Source organism: Callorhinchus milii, unplaced genomic scaffold (assembly GCF_018977255.1).
Source record: "Callorhinchus milii isolate IMCB2004 unplaced genomic scaffold, IMCB_Cmil_1.0 Scaffold3, whole genome shotgun sequence".
Lineage (NCBI taxonomy): Eukaryota > Metazoa > Chordata > Chondrichthyes > Chimaeriformes > Callorhinchidae > Callorhinchus > Callorhinchus milii.
Genome location: NW_024704744.1, coordinates 54,109,725 through 54,131,795, shown reverse-complemented (window position 1 = coordinate 54,131,795; position 22,071 = coordinate 54,109,725). Strand labels below are relative to the sequence as shown.

General features: G+C 41.4%; 1 long non-coding RNA gene across 1 annotated transcript in view; it reads left to right on the top strand.

Moving 5' to 3' along the window:
* Nucleotides 1-4,980: 4,980 nt before the first annotated feature.
* LOC103178942 overlaps nt 4,981-22,071 on the top strand; it is a 45,669-nt gene continuing 28,578 nt past the window's right edge. Inside the window, exon 1 of the long non-coding RNA XR_487920.2 lies at nt 4,981-5,039. This is a non-coding gene — a long non-coding RNA (uncharacterized LOC103178942). The remainder of the gene's footprint in view (nt 5,040-22,071) is intronic.

Genomic DNA, 22,071 nt, shown 5'->3' with positions numbered 1-22,071 from the left:
CAACAAAAAAAGACACACACGCATTTAGAAATTGTTAGTCCTGTCGGTTTTTCAAGTATTTAATATTCAAACAGGGTTTTTTTTCTTGTGACAGTGTCCCGCTACAGATGATTTCTGACGCAACTTGTTTTCTCTGATCGTGGTTTGTCAGCTGATTCTGTTATTTCCTTGTCAATTTGACATGCAAACCATATCCTCATCCTAAATTTGTTTAGAAAAAAAATACAAATTTGATTTAAAATTGAGCCTTGGATTTTTTAAAGAAGGATTTATTTTGGTAGAACCCAAAAAATCTACAGGACTACCAGAGATTACATGGAAAGTGCTTTCTGTATGTGGGCAATGTGTCTAATATCTGTAAGATCGTATATAACAGATAAATAATTTCTGTCATAATTTGCATTTGGGGTAAATTTCTATCACATTAGTACATTGCAATGAAGGGTCAGAGGAAGACTTGTTTGCTATAACTTACTATAGCAGAATGTTAGCTGTGTGTACCTAATTCAGAATGCAACTAAAGATTTTCATTTATCTGGTGTCAAACTATTTTAACTTGTGTCTATGAGCTATTAAAAAATGCCTGTGTTTTTTATTTTAAAAAAGGACTTAAAAACTTATAAACAGTAAAGCAACTGGTAGAAAGAAACAGAGAGTATTCTAACCTGATAGAGGTTTATCAAGTACCTGGTGATTCCATTGTATGTGTTTTAGAAGAATTAGTTTGGAAGTAAAATACATTAGTTTAAATATAAGGAAGGTGTTTGTACTTTTCTCAATTGAACTTGATCTCAGAGTATTTGTTCTGGGTCAGTATCTCTTTCTGAAACATATTTGCAGTATTTAAAATCAAAACCCATGAATATCATTTTTTTGTGTGTCGTTATTTCCAATTTGAAGGTCAAATATTCTGTGTCATACTGTGAATTTGCACCCTATCTAACATTGCTTAAAATAATTGCCCATGCCTTTTTTTAGATGACACGTTGGTCAGTTTTGTCTTTGTTTATGTTTCAGAATTACTGAAAGCTGAAACAGGAAGCGGAATCGTCGTGTTTACCGAACATGATGTACTGTACTCAGTATAGTGGTAAATTGCTAATCCAAAACCCTCAGTAGTCCAGTAACAGTTCTGCACAGTCTGTGTGTGTGTGTGCGCGCTGCGTGTGTGCGCACCCTTCCTTCCCTGTGCACATTGTGACTTGACCACGCTTCAGCCCGCTGTCAGAAGCAGATTTTTTTTGCGACAACTGCAGTTGGATTATTCAGCCACAAGTGTGTGTGAAAATAGTGCAATCTAAACCACCAACAATTCCTATTGAGCTGATGTCTTTAGAGAGCTTTTCTCACTGCAAATGGCAACATGCTTGTCTCAATAACCATAATATTTAAACATTCCACTTTGGGTACTTGAAATTAATATCTATTTACAGTGATGGTCTCCCCTCTCCTTTATAGAGTCGCTGTAATAATAATAATAAGCCTTGCATTTGATATAGCACCTTATCACACCTTCGAGACATTTCAAAGCGCGTCACAGAATATACTGTAAAGTTAATTGACTGTATATTTTGTGGGCGAAACGCAGCAACAGTAGCCAGATATGGTTATTGAATTGAATATTTAAAAAATATATATTGAAAGTAGCATTTGCTGTGAATGGTGAAGGGTGTTGTGGAAGTATCCTTTTACATTCTTACTCATTTGGCTTTCCATCTGTCTGTTGTGGGCAGTCAGTGAGTCTATGTGCTATCTGCTGTTAGTGACCCAGACTGAAAGCTGTAGTACCCCGCCATATGTTAATGTGAAGCTGTGTGTCTGCACATCTGTCGTGAAATGGCTGTATAACCAGCTATTATACCTGCAGGTGCAGTATTACTGACACAGTAGTATTATTTGTATTATTGACAAGGTAGCAGTATTATTTACGTGGTGAAGAGCCAGTAGCACTTACCACTATTAGCATCATTATTTATACCCTTGATTAGACTAGGTTTATTTTTAAGAAACAACATAATTAAAATTGTTTCACTAATGCATTACCACTAGTGTTTTCTGACATTACACAAAGTAATAAGGTGGTCTAATACCTTTTCTTCATTTCCCCTGGTCACTGACTGGGACCCTGTGTGGGTCACTGACTGGGACCCTGTGTGGGTCACTGACTGGGCCCTGTGTGGGTCACTGACTGGGGCCCTGTGTGGGTCACTGACTGGGCCCTGTGTGGGTCACTGACTGGGGCCCTGTGTGGGTCACTGACTGGGACCTGTGTGGGTCACTGACTGGGACCTGTGTGGGTCTCTGACTGGGACCTATGTGGGTCTCTGACTGGGACCTGTGTGGGTCACTGACTGGGAGGCTGTGTGGGTCACTGACTGGGAGGCTGTGTGGGTCACTGACTGGGACCTGTGTGGGTCACTGACTGGGAGGCTGTGTGGGTCACTGACTGGGAGGCTGTGTGGGTCACTGACTGGGAGGCTGTGTGGGTCACTGACATACCTGACTTCAGACTTTACGAAGATGGGAGTAGGGTAGAGATGATGTAAGGGCTCTGTTCCTCTTATGCTCCTTTCCATTCTGAGGCACCTTGACCCTCACTTTAGCAACTGCTGCAAAGAGTTTGTAAATGTAGGCTATGTCTAACATGCTTGTGGGCTTCTGCTGCATTGGGTTCCTAAATGAACATAAGAAAACAGGAACAACAGGCCATTCAGTCCATCAATAACCTGTACCATCAGTTTAATAGAATTTATCAGGTCTTTTAATCCCAAATCCCTGTCCTTTTGCCATACATCTTAATAATAATAATAATAATAATAGTCCTTTCATTTGATATAACGCCTTATCACATCTTTGAGGTGTCCCTAAATGCTTCACAGAATATACTGTAAAGTGAATTGACTATATTTTGTGGGCGAAACACAGCATCCAATTGTGTATAGCAGTGTCGCACAAACAATTATGGATTGAGTGACCAAATTATTTGTTTTTGAAGGAATTATTACCCCCAGAAAAGCGATCCACCAATCGACCAACAGCTGGGTTCCTACTTACTGCTAGGTAAAACAGAGGCGTGTGAAGTAAGGAAATTTGCCCAACATTTTGCCCTGCCGGGAATCAAACCCAGGTTCGAAGTGAGTGCTCTAACCACTAAGCTACCGGACTTAATACCTCTACTACCCAAGCAACTGGCAATCTCTTTTTTAAACAACCCTGTTAATTCCACCTCTACAGCTCTGGATTGCTGTTGGTGCTCATGTCTTTGTGACAGTGCACCTCAATGTGCGGTGTATGCTTCCTGAACTAATGATAGTCTGTGAGCTCAAAGTCCCAAATTGGGGCTTGAACCCACAATCTTCTAACCCAGAGATGAGAGTGCTACCAACTGACACAAAATGCATCTGATCTCCATTATCGTAGCATGCGACTACCAGGATGGTAGACGGTGGACTAGATGGACCTTGGTCTTTTTGCATCTTGCAATTCCTATGTTTCCATGTTCCTGTGTTGTGGGCCCCTTGCCTAGCCAAGAGTTGCCTCTGAGGTTAATCTCATACAGGTTGACTCCTTGGGACTGTGACTGATATAAAGGCAATTTTTTAAATTCATGACCACCATTAAGGTTTTTAATATCGATCAAGAGTTGATGGGAACAGCGTCTCTTCATTGTAACTTCAAACATTAGCTGCCATCCTGGCACTGGGGGGAGCATGCACAGAACTTTGGTTGCTTAGCCCAGGCCATGATGAACAATGAGCAGCAAGCAGGATTACTCCAAGCTGTTAACTCATATAATAATAATAATCAATCTTCCTTGTGTGTCTGAGGCATAATTGGGCCTTGAGTGAGGCCATCAATTAGTGCCAAATTGTGGGCAGTTTTGTGGTATGCTCTGTGCCCAATAGGAACTAGGTTGAGGCTGCCCAAGCTAATTCCAGAAAGCACTCTAACACTTGAGAGGTTTTCATCCCATCAATCTGAGCTCGAAACCAAGCTCCAGAAGTGAAAAAAACTCAGCATATTAGCCCACCACACTATCAGTTCCTCTCGCTTTTGTCTTCTTATTCGTGCAACTGCTTGTAGCATCTCTATTCTGTTGTAGCAATAGGTGACCTGCTACTGGTTGGTATGATTACTGATCTTGAGTTTGTGTGAGTATATTGGAGGGCAGGGAAGGAAAGAAATCCAACTATAAGTGCAATAGCCAAGGTCAGTGTATTCACTCCCCCCTACCCCCGCACTGATCATCGAAGTTCAAACTTGGTTTAATACAGCTGCTGATGTGCCAGATGTTTTCCTGAAATAAACCACCTGTGCAGGAAGAAGAATTTGTTAAAATGTTTCATTTTTGGCTCGCTCAATGCCCAAGTGGGTAAAGGCACCGTGTGCTGTGGCATTAATAATAATCCTTGCATTTGATGCAGCACCTTATCACATCTTCTAAATGGCTCAAAGTGCTTCACAGAATATCCTGTAAAGTGAATTGACTATGTTTTGTGGGCAAAACATGGCAGCCAATTGTGCACAGCAGTGTCCCACAAAAAATAGTTGTGGATTAAGTGACCAAATTGTTTTTTTTAAGGTATTGTTACCACCAGAAAAGCGATCTGCCAATCCACTAACAACTGGGTTCCTACTCACTGCTAGTTAAACAGAGGGGTATGGAGTGAGGAAACTTGCTCAACATTTCGCCCTGCTGGGAATCAAACCCAAGTCCTCTCATATGCAAGGCGAGTGCTCTCTCCACTAAGCTACAGGACTCCACAAGCCATAGATCTAGACCAGGATGTTCCAAGTTCACTTCTGGTACGCTCTGAGTTACCTCATCTGAGTGTGGGGGGTGAGGCGGGATGGACAGATGGACAATCGGACATTTTTCACTGTTATTAATGTGAGCTTGGGCCACATTCGATCTCACACTGGAATGTATTTTTCATACCACAGGTGTTAATCATCATTCCAGTGAGTTCCAAGCCTCCTCCTCAGTTCTGTCTTCACTCTCTTGGTCTGCTGACAGTGTGCTGGGAATAACGTTACTGGTAATATTCTATTTCTGTGTATAAATGTGATTTGATAATTCCTTGCCTGTAATAGCTACCAACAATCCTCATGCCCAGGGCAATGAAGATTGCTCAAGCAATGGAGCAGTTCTGTTAAGAATGGAACCTGTTCAGGATTATTTCTGTTCATTGCAGGGTGAAATACCTGGATTCATAGCCATTCTGTACAACCTGAGGCTCTAAATTTCCTTTTATATGCTTATCTTAGCCTGAAGTTTAAGATTTAAGTTTTGGACAATCCTTAAATTCCAACTTAATTATGAAGCCAGTTTTTACTGAAGAAAACTAAATTGAGGTGAAAGAATCCAGGCCTTGGATGTCACAAATGCACTGCTTATATTGTGCCACCTGCGGATATTTAAAGGCCATCTGGAGAACACATGAATTAATCCATAATTTCAAAAATTCCTTGGATTTGACATAGCATCTTTCATGTCAGGATGATGTCTCAATGTGCTTTACTGGATATATTGCAAAGTGTAGTGACTGCGTTTTGTGGGCAGACGCGGTATCCAATTTGCACACAACAGTGTCTCATAAACAGCCATGAAATGAATGACCCTTACCCGATTTAATTTATTTGGGGAATTGTTGCCCAGGACACCGGGAGAAGTCCCTTCCCTTTTTAAATTGTGCCATGATATCTTTGACGTCCACTTGGACAGCCAGACAGGACCTCAGTTTAAGCTACAACCTTCTGACCCAGAGGAGAGAGTGCTACCAACTGAGCTGGGCTGACACCCAATTTACACCTGGTGCAGTTTCCTGCTGCAGTGTCGATCAGTGTGATGCTGAAGCCACTTTCTCAGGGTGGTTAGAGTTTAGAGTGGTCCTTGCAAATCAGCACACAAGGTGAAGTGTAAAGTGAGCATTAACAACCTTTTAACAAAAAATTTTTAATTTTGTGAATTCAACATAGGAACCTCTGAAACAACACCCAAAAGAGGGGGATGGGGTTTAAAATAAGAGATTAGAATCTTATGAACTCAGCAACTAATACCCAAATATTATTTTCAAGAAATTAGATATAACTTTTAATACAAAACAAAGTATTGACTTGTGAAGAGCTTTGAGAAATGTTGATGTTCTGAAAATTATGTTTTTTTTGTTTAGCCCATGTAATATAAAAAACATACAATATGATGACAGCGTCTTTAGAGATAGCATTAGTCTGTTGGGGAAGGACATTTTGAATGTTGTTATCACTCTTTAGGTTTCTATGTGTCAAGTACAGTCCCCAGATTGAGAAGTGACAGATAAGCTGCTCCCGGGCCTCTGGCAAACTTGCTCTTGACCCAGTCCCAAATAATTGGTTTGGGGAAAGGGGAGAGGTTATGTATGTTCTGAATTTTTGCCTCTTACCTCTTAATTTATGTCTGCATGGTTCGCCGCCCGCATCCTATGATTATGTGTCGCTGAATCTGAGCTCACTGGCCACTGCACAATCTACTTCACAATCATTTCGTATTAAACTTCTGGTCCACTTGACCATACCACAATAACCTCTGTGAAAGATTTAATTGCCGTTGTTCATGTATGACAAAAAAAGGAAGGGTAACACTGCTGAGTATTCTTGCCATGCTTTAGGAATACTCTTTGTTTAATATGTACCGAACAAACTAGTGACACCTATTGTCAGAAAGTGGTTTGTACTCCATCTTAGTTGTTTCATTTTTGAATGTTAATATAAAAAATTAAAATAGATAAAGTGCATCACCTCCAAGGGTCAACTTATTACAGGAAGAAGAAAATACCTTCCTTAAGAAGAGCTCTACTTTTTTTTAGAAAACAATAAAGATGATAAAGCGGGGAAGAATGTGTTCACCCAACAATGGAGGCCTAGAGACAATCCCCATAATAGGCTCAATGGCAGATTTCCTCCTCAGTTTTCTTCTGTCACTCACTGTTGCTATTGGATGCATGTTCTCACTTTAGCTGTTTAAGATCTTCAGCTTTTCTCATGACTCTTCAAGTTTATTTGCCCAGGTCTCCCTCAGGTGAGTTGTTTGTTGTCCCTTGTTGGTCTGCTTGATACTGCTACATTTGAGGCCAGTGATCAATGTGAATGTTGTCATACAAGGTTTTGAGCAGGTAGAATACACTATCTCAGAAAGCTGTATATGCAGAATCTATTGGGATGTTTGTAATGCAAGTACAGTGGAGCCTCATTAAAATGCATTGGTTAAGATCTATAACAATACATTTCAGACCGGGAAACTAAAATGATCAACTTGCAGGACATCAGGTCACTGCCAACACCACTTCTTGTGTTACTCTAGTCCTTTTAACTCAAACATGAAATGAGTGGTGTACTCCTTAGCTTCCTCAATATTGCTCGCAGAGCCTGGAATACATGCAAAGTCATTTCAAGAGTCCACCACGTTGCCAGAGTATTGAGCAAACACAGGGATCACAACATTGCAATTAGCCACCAAGTGACCAAACATATTGAAGAAAAAATTCACCTGCTCATGACATCTTTTCTACAGTATCTGAATGTAAGGCCACAACATCCAGAATCCTCTCAAGTTCCAGCAATACTGAAGACTAATTCTATAGTGTAGTAGAGTATAATTTCTTGAGTCCAGAAACTTCATCTATCATCAGTGGTAGCCTGTTAGTGCAATTTGTATAGACCTATCCCTTCTCAGTAAATTAGAAAATGTGCAAAAAAGATTGAGGAAGTTCTGATGGGAGTTGATGTAACAACTGCACGCAGAAGTTACCTTTATCTAGAACAGATATTTATGGGTGAAAGTGGAATAACTGGAAAAAGAATGTTTTACGTACAGGATGTTTATTGTCTGTCATTCCTACTGTGCAATCCACCTATTGGGCCCTTCCACAGCAGCCTGTAGCATGATTACACCAACAAATATCATCCACAAATCAGCGGTGGTCGAAAAAGAACAGAATTTATAGAATAAACTAACCACACACATTAATGAGATCCATTTATGGTTTTTATACTATTATGCCACCAAACAAAGTTTTTTTAAGACTGTTTAGCATTAGTTTACTCTCTAAATAGCATCATTAACACTAAAAAAATCTCAACAAAGCAGTGAGGCGCACCAAGACAGGACTTTGACCTCAGATTTTCTTATCCCCTTCCCTCCAGCATTGAGAGGCCACCACTCAGCGCAGAACAGGAACTGAACAGAAATGTAGCCCATATTATTTATTTGTGGTCCAAAAAAAAATTAGATAACTGAATTAAAATGTTTTGTGTGTAGTCTTTTCTTTAATTGTTTAATTTGAATGCAGCATTCAAGTTGAGATTTTATCTCCTAATTCTGGCAGCAAGCAATATAGCATTGTCTGGCATTGATAATCAGCCCAAACAAGTTTAGGGCAGGGCATCTTAATGTTAACTGAAAATTAATCTTTGAAGCCCATTCTCAGTGTTCAGATGAAATTAAAAATGTAACGTGAATGATTAAAGAATGGAAGAGTACTTCACTAAGAAGCATTCATCCTTTACTTTATCCATTATTTCTTATAAAATAACGCATCGATTTCAAGATCCTCACACTCGTTTTCAAATCCCTTCATGCCCTAGCATCTCCCTGCCTCTCCAACCTGCTTACCCCACAACTCATAACCCACTGCTCTGGCCTTCTGCATGTCCCTCGTTCCCTCCGTTTCACCATTGGTGGCCGCACTTTCACCCACTATGCCCCGAAACTCTGTAAGACTCTTCCTCTATCCCTCCACCTTGCCCTTCCTTCCTGTCTTCAGGTCATGCCTGATGACCTTCCTCTGTGACCATGCCTACGGTCAACTCCTCCGCCCCGGCTCAGCGTCATGCTCCACCCTGTCAAGCACTCTGGGATACTGCCCTGCGTGAGGGGAACTATATAAATGCAAGTTGTTGTTGTTCTTGCATCAAGCTGCTTTTTAGTGAGGCTCCTGATCTCAATCATCTCACCCAGAACCTGTGCCAGTTGTTAATTACCCACTGAGCAAAGAAATCTTCCTGGTAACTGCCCTGAAATTGACCTTTACTATTCTATACCTTCTTGTTCCAAAGTCTCGATGCATCCTAAATTATTGATCTGCGTTTACTTTTTCAATGCCACGTAAAGTTTTGTACACCTCTATGAGGTCCTCTCTGAGTCGTCTTCTTTCAAGACGAAGAGCCCTAGCTTGTCTAGTCATTGCCCATAGCTCATTCCTCTAAGACTGGGGATCAGTGTTATTTTCCCCCACATAATATACAGTCAATTCACTTTTTAGTATGTTCAGTGAAGTGCTTTGAGATGTCTCAAAGATGTGTTAAGGTGCTACATTAAATGCAAGGATCATTATTATCAACCTCATGGTTCTCCTCTGCACTAACTCTAGGGCCTGGGGAGCTCACTTATGTCTTGATGACCAGAGCTGTCTGCAGTATTCAAGGTACAGCTTGAGTATGATTCTGGTGATCTAAACGCAACTGATTCAACAATATAGCCCAGCATTCCATTTGCCTCGTTTACTGCTACCTCACACTGTTTTGATATGGTGAGCGATTCATATGAACACCCCTAGATCTCTTTCACCTGGCAAGTTCATTCATATTCTAGATATTCTACATCATATGGCTTCCTATAGTCGAGTTGGGCCGTACCTCTTCAAATGAGTCTGAGATTGGCCAGACAGGACTTACCCTTTCCGAACCTGTGTTGGCTATCTTTTATTAGATTATTTTATATGGCTAACTTTCCACTTCCTTTCTCATGATTAACTCCATAATTTGTCCTATTGCTGAGGTCAGGCTAATGGGTCTATAGTTGCCAGCTTTAGTTTTGTCGCCCTTCTTAAATATGGGAACAATATCTGCTTGCTTCCAGTTTGTTGGAACTTCCCCAGTCCTGATTGACTCCCTCATAATATCTGTCAGTGCACGACAAAGCTATGTGGAGTCCTGTAGCTCAGTGGTTAGAGCGCTCGCTTTGCAAGGGAGAGACCTGAGTTCAGTTCCAGGCAGGGCGAAACCTTGGGCAAGTTTCCTTACTCCACACAGAGCCTAATGATAATCCCTCCAAAACCAAAAACAATAATAAATTGGTCATTTTCAATCTACAACTGTTTATGGGACATTGCTGTGCGCAATTGGCTGCCGCGTTTTCCCACAAATATACAGTCAATTCACTTTACAGTGTGGTCTATGAAGCGCTTTGGGACGTCCTCCCGACATGAAAAGCGCTATATCAAATGCAAGGATTATTATTATTATACAGTTCATTCAATCCAGGAGATTTGTTAGTAGAAATATATACATATATATATTTAGTATGTATGTATAAAAGGTCTAAGGACCCCTCCACGCCAACATCAGTGTCTGTATCTTTAGTTACTCTGATGTTCCATGCCTATGACTTGCCCCCTCTTTATCTTTAAATCCCACCTTAAGACCTACCTCTTTGACCATGTCTTTGGTCATCTCCCCTCTCTCCCTTGTATGGTGTCCAACCCTGCCACTGTGCAGCTCTCTGAAGTTAAAGGTGCTATGTAACTGCAAATTATTGTACTTATTTGTGCTTTGGAGATGTAGCATTAAGTTGGGTAGCATGTTGAATTGTGATGAGGTTTGTGATGTGCAAATAGGATGAGCAGCTGAGTGGTAGATACGGTTCAAAGCCAAGAAAAGTGAATTAGCACATATTATTAATTAGTCATTAATTAATCATTATTAATAATAATTCCTTTCTTTGCTATAGTGCCTTTCATGTCTGTGTTGATTTAGATGATCTCAGCTGGGGCAACATTAGGGATTCTACAATAGCCTTGAACACAAGGTTACAAAAGAGTAAATCACCCTGATCTTCACTGCTGAAAACTAGACAGTGACCTATTGAAAGAACATATGTCTAGGTGTTAGAAAAGTGAAATTAGAGACATAATAAGAAGCTTTACTGTCAACTCTCATTTTGCACCACATCTTGCCTGTGCAAAAGTAATACGCTTTCTGACTGAAACGAGCATTTATTTAAGTTGATTGCTATGAGGCATAAACTGTATAGCAACCATGTAGCTAACTTTAGCACGACCTTTAAGATTGAAAAAGGGGGCTCCCCTGATGGCTCAGTGGGTAAACGTATTTGAGGTACTCCACCGTGGTATGGAACCTAACAGATCAGATTTGCTCCTTGGTCTATGGTGACAGATGATCTCAGCCAAGGCAAAGTGCTACAATTTGGAGCTGTACAGATCAGATTTGCTCCCTGGTCTATGGTGACAGCTGATCTCAGCCAAAGCAAAGCGCTACAATTGGCCTCGAAATCCAAAGTAATAAGCCAAGAACAATAAATCAGTCTAAACTTCAGCTATGTCAGGCTGACTTAGTTGATAGCACTTGTCTATGCGTCAGAAGGTTGTGGGTTAAAGCCTATGTTGGGCCTTTGAACTCACATAGTCTAAGCTGACACTCCAATGCAGGTTGGAGTATGTTGCATTGTTGAAGGTGCATCATATGGATGTGATGTTAAACAGAGGTCTTGTCTGCCTGTTTAGGTGGATGTTAAAGATCTCAGGGCACTATTTAAAAAGAGAAGGGAGTTTTTTCGCAGTACCCTGGCCACCAATTCTCCAAAATAAAATTGATCATTCACTTCATGGCTGCTTGTGGGACATTGCTGTGTACAAATTGGCTGCTGGGTTTATTTACAAATACACAGTCACTACACTTCACAAAGTGTAATGACTTCACAGTCAGAGAATTTGCCAGCCCTCAACAACAACAACTTGCACTTTTCCCTTATTGCACTTTTCATTCGGGGTAACATCCCAGAGCACTCATCATTTCCCTCAGATATGAGGAATGGGCATTTGGATGAGGCACTGCCAAGCAGCCAGCATTTACACAAAGTATGAGTCAAAAGCTTCAGGCGGGAAGGGGAGCAAAGGATGAAACTAATCTAAGTAAAAACTCAATAAAGGATAATAATGTTTCCACCACCATGTGATATGATAATTATCACCAGCAATATTATCACATAATTGAAAATTCAGTTGATTTCTTCCTAACCATTGAACTTGTTACCCTGTAATTCACAGCTTCTCAGTGCTGGTTCCTTGGAAAGTGCCTTATCTGACCTCTAAATTTGTGTGAAGCTGTTAAGCTGAAGTGCCGTCTAGTGACTGTTTTATCTCCGGTGTAGGATGCTTGGTGGCAAAATCTGCCACTAATCTTGTGCTTTATATCACAAGATCAGAAGATTGTTTCAGATGAAGAACGCCCTTCAGCCTATTTGACCATTCGTTTCAAGAACAAATTAGATAGATTTTTGCTAGAAAATAATATCTCAGGATACAGTAAATAGTTTGGGACACGACATGTCAGGCGACTTCCAGAGTGGTGGAAACAACAACAACAACAAAATAAAATTTGTGGAGCGCCTTTCACATCGGGAGGACGTCCCAAAGCGCTGAACAGTCAGCTGTCGGGACCCGAGCATGGAGGAGGGGTGGTGTAGGGGTGAGGGAAGGCAGAGAGGTGGGAGGGAGACCAAAGGCACGGTCGAAGAGAAGGGTCTTGAGACCGGCCTTGAAGGATGCAAGGGAGGAAGCGATGCAAAGGGACCGTGGGATGGAGTACCAGAGTGTGGGGCAGAGAGGCTGAAAGCCCAGACACCGATGGTAGGGCGTTTCGGGTTGGAGACATGGAGCAGACCGGAGTCCGATGAACAGAGGGAGCGGGCAGGTTGATAGGGAGTCAGCAGGTCAGAGAGGTAGGAGGGGGCAAGGCCATGGATGGCCTTAAAGGTGAGGACAAGGATCTTGAACTTGATCCTCTGGGGGATGGGGAGCCAGTGGAGTCGGGCGAGGGTGGGAGTGATGGGGTCACGGAGCCTGGTGCGTGAGAGTACATGAGCTGCAGAGTTTTGGATGATCTGCAGCTTGTGAAGGGAAGAGTTCGGAAGTCCGATGAGGAGGGAGTTCCCGTAATCAAGCCTTGAGGTGACGAATGCGTGGGTGAGGGTTTCGGCAGCCTGAGGGTTGAGGCAGTGTCGGAGTCTGGCAATGTTACGGAGGTGGTGGTAGGCAGTTCCGGTCATGGTGCGGATGTAGGGGAGAAAGGACAGTTCAAGGTCAAACAAGACACCCAGGTTCCTGACTGGCTTAGTGAATTTGAGTGTGCAGCCATGAAGGCTGATGCTGCCAGCGTCTGAGGTGCGGAGGCACTGGTGCGAGCCAATCAGGAGGGCCTCGGTCTTGCTGATGTTGAGTTGGAGAAAGTTGGCCCTCGTCCAGGACTTGATGTCGGACAGGCAGTCGGTCAGGACCTCAGTAGTCCTGGAGTTCAGGGTGGAGGCAGAGAGGTAGAGTTGGGTGTCATCCGCATATATGTGGAAATTTATCTCATGTCTGCGGATGACGTCACCAAGGGGGAGCATGTAGAGGGTGAAGAGGAGGGGACCGGGGTCAGACCCCTGAAGAATACCGCACGAGGCAGTGCGGGAGCTGGAGGAGAAGCCGTTTCCCGCGACAAAGTGGAGGCGGTGTGAAAGGTAGGACCTGAACCAGTCAAGGACAGAACCTTGAAGGTTAAGGTGGGAGGAGAGGCAGTGGAGGAGGATTGAGTGGTCCTCGGTGTCAAAGGCGGCAGAGAGGTCGAGGAGGACGATGAGACAGAGGGAACCCTGGTCACACATGGTCAGGATGTCGTTTGTGACCTTGACCAGAGCAGTTTCCGTGCTGTGAAAGAGTGAAGCTGGGAGGCAAAGTCTCTCTCAAGGACCTTGGATAGGAAAGGGAGATTTGAGATGGGCTGGTAGCTAGATAGCTTTGATGGGTCGAGGGAAGGTTTTTTCAAGGTGGAGGTGATAGTGGCTGTTTTGAGGGGCGAAGGAAGAGTGCCAGATGACATGGAGCGGTGAATAATGGGGCAAGAAGGTGGAGCTGGGATTCAAGGACGGGGTTGGGGATGGGGTTCAGGGAGCAGGTGGTGGACTTCATGGAGTTTACCGTATTGAAGACAGAAGAGGGCGTGACAAGTTCAAAGGTGTGGAAGGAGGGATGGGTAGTTGTCAGATGGGTACTTGTGTGGGGTGGGGATAGGGAGGGGGTTGGAAGTTGGGAGGACAGTGGCAGCTGAGCGGATTCCCTCGATTTCCCTCCTGAGCAGAAGTCCAGCATTTTCTCGCAGTGAGAATTGGAGGGAAGTATCTGCGAGGCATGTCAGGGAGGGCGGAGGAGCCGATTAGTGGTGGAGAACAGGAGCCTGGGTTTGCCTTTCACCTCCAGGATTAATATGGAATAGAAGGATGATTTGGCCGAGGTGCGAGCGGAGCGGTAGGTCGTGATGAGGTCCAGCCAGATGTGGCGGTGGACCGTTAGGCCGGATTTGAGTCAAGCGCGTTCGGCAGCCCGCACCTGACCCTTAAGTGAGCAGAGGTGACTGGTGAACCATGGTGAGGATCGGGAATAGGAGGCAGTTCTGGAAGTGAGGGGGACAAGGGCATCGAGTGTGGTGCTGTGGAGAAGAGTGAGTGCAGTAAGTGGGTTGTTGCGAGAGGTGGGCCAGACGGGGAGGAGATCAGAGGACTCCAGGGCAGCAGAGAGGGATTGCGGGGAGATCTTCTTCCACTTGCGGTAGAAGGTGGTGGTAGGTTTGGAGGCAGCGGGGAGAGGGATATGGGAGTTGAGGAAGATGAAGTGGTGATCAGAGCTGGCCTTGTCAGTGATGGTGACATCCGAGACGCTGAGGCCCCGGGTGATCACCAGGTCGAGCAGGTGACCGTGGGTGTGGGTAGCAGAGTGGATGTGGAGAAAGAGGTTGAGAGAGGAGAGAACACCCATCATAGCATCAAGATGTATTTAAATGAATCTAGTGTCCTGGCCTTAACAACCTTTCGTGTCAACCTGTTCCACTTGTTAATTACCCTGTAAGTAAAGAAATCGTCCTGGTGTCTGTCCTGAAATTGCCCTTTGTGTCTCTAAAACATAAACATATGTCCTCTTGTTCTACTTGGTTCAAATGTATTGGTCATGATTCACAGAGGTTGCGGTGTCATCTTTAGTTCAGACCATCTCTGGGACACTGCTGTGCCCAATTGGCTGCCGCATTTGCCCACAAAATATAGTCAATTCACTTTACAGTATATTCTGTGAAGTGCTTTAAGATGTCTAGAAGAAGTGATAAGGTGCTACATCAAATGCAAGGATTATTATTATTATTATCTCTTCCATTGCTGACAACTGCATGATATTAGGGGAGAAATTGGAAGTCCAAAGTGATTTTTTTTTACCACTTTTTTTAAGTGGTAAAACAGAACAAATCCTTGGTGGTGTAGTACAAGCCTGGAATATAGTCTGAAGCTTTAGTGATAATAAATAATTAGAGCTTTACTTAATTTATGCTGGCGATTTGATTAGGTTACAGCTATGTAAAACTGTCCTATGGCTCCTTTGTTTCCATTACAACATGCTCAAAATGACTGGACTTGCTAAGAGTGAATTCCACTGTAACTGACCTCCTGAGATACGTTGCTGAAAAAAAGAAAATGGGTTTAGTAGAATTTCAATTCTACTATTAAGTACAATGGCCACTAAATCTATAATTTCTGACAGACACTCATCAGTCCCGCGTACTCTGATGTTCCAGAGAGTGACTTATCTGCTTTATTCTGCTGCTTGATAGTGACTGAACACAATATGTTCTGAGTCAACAATACACGTAGGATTGTTCATTTTACCAATAATTCTGCACAAACATTAAGAGGGCACCATGTTAAACTAGTACTGGTCAGTGACAAAAGTCAATGTTCCTTGCATTTGATATCGATAGCATTTTATTACACAGAAATATCTCAGTAAAAAGTCACTGCAGTAAAATGTAATGACTGTGTATTTGTATGCATAACTGGCAGCCTGTTTGCACAGAGCAGAACACATAGAGAAACTTTATTCTCTTATAGAGTAGTGTATGGGATTTTTAATGTCCACTGGAACAGGCAGAGGGTACCTCAGTTTAATATCTCATGCGAATGATGGCACCTCCTGCCATATAGCGCAACCCCAACACTGCATTGAAGTCGTAGCTTCAATGATGAGCTCAAAGTCCTGATATGGAGCTGGAACCCACTTTCTGACTTAAAGGTGAGAGTGCTACTCAGAAGCTATTCAGAAGCTACACTAAGATAATAAGATAACATACCGAAAATAAGACAATGTTTGTTAACCTAAATGTCATAACCCAACAAAGAAAATCTTTCTCTGGAGTAGGGTAGAGGTGGAGATCTTGCTTTGGTGTAAGCATGGATAATTGTGTCACTAAAACCTGAAAAAATACTTTATCTGTAAGCACCTATACTGTGACTTCAGACACTAGGGTTGAACAAAGGCTGCTGATGAAAGATAGTGTGCCTAGCACCTCACCACCAGAAAAAAAGAGTTGGGGTGGCATATACAGCAGTTTGTTTGCAAAAAATGAGGTTTGCAACACAAGTTGCTTTTTTCTTATTGGCGAGCACTTTAATCAGAAGCCCCAACACATGTGGTTTGGTTGACTTGGTTCAACTTAAGGTCATCAAGTCATTGTCTGCTTGGCCTTTTGCCATTCCTTTTTCCAGGACAGCTATGGACCTTGCGTGGACCTCAGTTTTCCTTCAGCCTCATAAGGGAAGTTAGGTTTTTTTCCTCTGTCCATTGAGATTATAGGTCAAACTTCTACCTCGAGCAATGGAGCAAAGGCAATTTGTGAAAGACAATTCATTTTACAAATTCCATTGTTACAAGTTACCATTGTTACACACAAGCATTGTGCCATAATGCATTATCCATTGAAATATTAAGACCTGTCACATACAAATTTCAACAACAACAACGATATGGAGTGGCGTACAAATATTTATTTCTCCTTTTTTTTAAAATATGGTTTAATTTTCTGCAGATAGTAACATTTCTATTGAGCTGGCTTCATTGTAAAATAAACATATTATACAGTGATCAACACTAACAACAAGAACAAATGACATTTGTATAGCACAGTCCATGTCAGTAGGAAGTCCTAAGATGCTGGACAGTCAGGGATCCACAAACCAGGATGATTCAGGTTGTTAGAAGCAGAAACTGGATCCAAGAGGAGATATCCTCTACAAATATTTGTTAAGATGATTGATCAAATGTTAAAGTGTTCAGGTTTCTCAGGCTCCAATATATTCGGTATATGTAAAGCTAACAACAAATTTCCAATAACTGAAGGCTTTTGCACTGAGCTGTTTAGATAGAAAATTTAGACAGATTTCTGTCTCGCCTATGTTGTCAGGTATACAGATGTCCAGCCACTGTGATATTACCATTAAAAGTGTATTTATACTGTGTTATGTATGTATTGCTAATGCCTAAACTAGTCTTACTACCTCTTTGGTAATAAAAATAATAATTCTTGTATTTGATATAGTACTTTATCACGTCTTTGAGAGTCCCAAAACACTTCACAAATATACTGTAAAGTGAATTGACTATATTTTATGGGCGAAACACGACAGTCAATTGTGCACAGCAGTGTCCCACAAACAGTCGTGGATTGAAGTGACCAATTCATTATTATTATTTGTTGAAGGAATTATTATCCCTGGAAAAGTGATCCACCAATCGACTAAAAACTGGGTTCCTACTTACTGCTAGGTAAACAGAGGCGTGTGGAGGAAGGAAACTTGCTCAACATTTCGCCCTGCCGGGAATCGAACCCAGGTACTCTCACATGCGAGGCGAATGCTCTAGCCACCGAGCTACAGTACTCCACAAGCCTTAGACCTAGACCAGGATGCTCCAAGGTCACTTCTGGTACACTCTGAGTTACCTCATCTGAGTTCAGGGCTGAGGCGGGACGGACAGATAGACAATCGGACATTTTTCATTGTTATTAATGTTGAACCCAGGAATCAAATCCAGGTCTCTCGCTTGTTAGGTGACTGCTCTAACCACGGAGATACAGGACTCCAAGGTAAGGGCAGAAGCAAGCACAAAGATGTACTGTCCCAAGCCACTGTCTACAAGACGTCACAAAGCGATTCACAGAATATACTGTAAAGTGAATTGACTAAGTACTTCAATTCACCCAGGACCATCGTGTGCCTAGACTGATTTGAGTCCATGTTATGCACATCTATATATATATTTGGCTTCTATCAATGAGGATTAATTACCTCTGTGTGGGTTAAAATGTTTATTTCTGGTGATCAATGGACTTTGAAGTGAATTTTTGATGTGTTTTAAAAGGTTATGTTGCTGCCTCCTTCCTCCCTTCTTGTTTGCCTTTCTCAGATGAAGGCATGTACAATGTACCCTGCACCTTCTCCCTGACTGACTGAGATGTTTTGCCCAGAGTTGACTGGAGGAAAGGGAGTGCTTGGTGTGGAAGTGATTCGATCTCCACCCTCTATGGACAGAATCCAAGAGGGAAAAGTTTCCTACATTTGTAGTAGTACATTGTAGTCATATCCTTTTTCAGTTATATGCTTTTCTAGTGCTCGCATCCTGTAGCCTTTAATACAAATACTGTTATGTTGCATCCAACAAGAATAACAAAGTATAATAATACCTTCAATTAATTACTTGATTCATATGGTTAACCAATTTTTTTTCAAAGGAAATCAATTTTAAAACCAACATCAACAATGAATGTCTCGGGAAAGTTTAATTATCCTGACAATCTCCTGACCCAAGTCACATTGCAATAACCCAGTATTCAAAAAAAATGATAAATGATCCTTGTATTTGATATGGTGCCTTATCACATCATCAAAACATCTTAAAGTGCTTCACAGCATTTTTCTGTAAAGTGTAGAAACTGTGTATTTATATATGAGTCTGGCAGCCAATTTGCACACAGCAATGTCCCACAGTTATGAAGTGAATGGTTGATTTTATCTGAGGGATTCTTGGCTAGGAAATCAGAAGAAACTCCTTTCTCTTTTTGACTTGTGTCATGGGAACTTTAATGTCTACCAAACCAGGCAGACAGACTTTGGTTTAACTCTCATCTGAAGGTCACCACGTCTGACAATGCAGTTTTTCCCAGAAGTACATTGAAGCATCAACTTAGATTATGAGCTCAAAGTCCCGAGTTGGGGCTTGAACCTACAACCTTCTAACTGAGAGGCTACCAACTGAGCTAGGGTGACACCATTTTGCTTTCATCTCATTTTCAGGGGTGAGATCAATTTCTGTGGCAAGATAAGAATCCTACCCACTTCTATACATGGTTCTACTTTTGACATAGAGGCTTGAAAATTCCCAAGCTAGCTAGGTTTAGCAACATTGATAACATGCATTAAAAAAACATTTGCCTTGTTCGTGCACATGAAACAGCCATTTCTAACGTGATTTCTGAATATCAACTCCAAGACCCAAACAGGGACTTTTTGTAAATGGAAGTACATCACCCGTACCCACAGGAACTCCACTCTAGAAATATAATCTTTTAGATAATCAACATATTCTAGGAGTGGATGGAGACTCGTACGTGGAATATGAACACGAGCAAACACCAGTTGAGCTGAATAGCCTGTTTCTGGGTTGTAATTGATATAAATATCATTCCCTTGAGCAACCTGAGGATTTTCTCACATTGCATGTTTTCTGAAGGTTATTCAGTTGACCCATTATTCATCATTAATTCAACAAAATTCAATTTTTCTTTATACTAATTCCCTCAGTTTGTTTTGTATCATTAGGTTGGAAGCCTTGTTAGTTCCATGATATGATTTGCTTTGTTCCTTAGAACTTCCTCTATTAAAAGAACAACTTCTGCTTTGTGATAATAAACATTGCACTGCCCCTTTCTCCTCTGTGTTTCATCAGTCAGTTTGGACACCTAGCAAGAGAGTGAAGTACTTTAAGAATATTTGAATGACCCCCAGTATATTTATAGCCATGTACACTTCTATACATGGTTCTATACCCGGTTCGGGTCAGGGCGAAACCTTAAGCAAGTTTCCTTTTTCCACACACTTCTGTTTACCTTTCAGAAAGTAGGAACCTTGTTAGTCAGTTGGTGGATCGCTTTTCCAGAGGTGATAATCTATTTAGAAAATATTAATAATAATTAGGTCACTCAATCCACGACTGTTTATGGGACACTGCTTTGCGCAATTGGCTGCCGTGTTTAGCTACAAAATATACAGTCACTGTGCTTGACAGTCAGTATATCTTGTGAAGTGCTTCGACACGGCTCAACGACTATATCAAATGCAAAGTTTATTATCATTATAGAGGGGGAAAAGGGGTGTTTGGAGACAAAGGAAAGAAGGGGTTAAAATGAACCATTTAAAAAGAAAATAAGTTTAAAATATATATATGTAAGTGTGTAAAATATAGAACTATAAATTAAGAGGATATTAATGTGGGGGAAATCTAAAGGGGAGGAGGAAATGTTTTTATGTAAATATATTTTGTAAGTGGTGGTGAAAGCTATGACACCTTGTGAAATATTATTGTCATATTCGCAGGATGTTTTTTATTAGCTCCGCTACATGCAAACGGATATCTGCCCTGTGAGAAAGGCATTCTGTCGAGACATTTGCTGACTTTTAATTAAAGAGTTAAAATTGCTTTTTTTTTCTCCCTCAAAAAAATTGGGTTGATTAGTTATCTTTTGCAATATGTGGAGACCTGTAGCATAGTGGTTAGAGTACTCAGCTCGCAAGCAAGAGGACCTGGGTTTGATTTCTGGGCTGGGTGAAATGTTGGGCAAGTTTTCTTATTCCACACATATGCCTCTGTTTGCCTAGCAGTAAGTAGGAACTTGGATATTACTTGATCAGCAAATCGCATTCCGGAGATAATAATCCCTTCACAAAAAACTAATAATAGTCACTCAATCCACAGCTGTTTATGGGACACTGCTGTGCACAATTGGCTGCAGCGTTTCGCCCACAAAATATACAGTCAATTCACGTTACAGTATATTCTGTGAAGCGCTTTGAGACGTCTCGAAGACGTGATAAGGCGCTATATCAAATGCAAGGATTATTATTATAACACCTTTCACATAGCTTGAACATTACAAACTACAAGTTGCCATCGAGCACCTCCTAGCAAGAAATAAAGGAGGGCCTGAGATTGGACAGGCTATGATTGAAAAATGCTATTAGTTCTGTGGTATTTGAGGAGATGGTTAAAAATAAAATGACTCATAATAAAGCCACGGAACTGGACAAGACTGGATGACCTTTGCATGCCTCGGAAGTTACCCCCCTACCCACTATTTTACAGTGACCAGAACTGTATGCAATACTCTAGGTGTGGCTTGACCAGAGCAATATGCAGCCTGAGTATGACATCTGGGATCTAAACTCAACTGATTTAGCAATATAACCCAGCACCCATCATTGCTGTCTCACACTCTTTTAACATGGTCCTTGATGAGTCAACAAATATCCCTTTATCTCTTTCAGCTTCCCTCTTGGCAAGTACTATCCCATCCATGAAGTACATGTGTTTCCTATTCTTACATTCTAAATGAAGAATCTATATTAAAGAAGAGGATGAAAATGCTAATCTCTAAAGAGTATTAGGCCATAAATATCATGGCATTAAAAGTTGCTCTTTTATTCAATAAAGGAATCTGTTTCTAATATTTCTCAATCAGTCCTGAAAATTTAACAAGTTATTGCATTAAACCCAGTGAACTTTGATGGGTATTTAAATAATAGTAGCGAAAAGGCACAAATTAAAGCTGTAATACTATAATGAGTAACTAAAATACATTATCTTGATAAATACAAGAAAGAGAATTAGTCATTTTTAGAGTACGGTTTGCTTTTAATATTTTCTTGTTCTGAGAGTTTGCATAAAATGGGTTATTTGTACTGTATGGGTTTAAACCTGACATTATTAATGTGAGATTAATCTCACAAAAATAGACAAAAGGAATTTCTTTGTGGTGAAGTGTTTGTTTGTTAAAAGCTACAGATGATAACTTTTATTTTTATAATTAACTTCAGTTCAATGAGAAACGTATCTCTATAAATAGTTTAGATCACCATTGTGAAACAAATCTTTGTAATCCAGAGTTTTG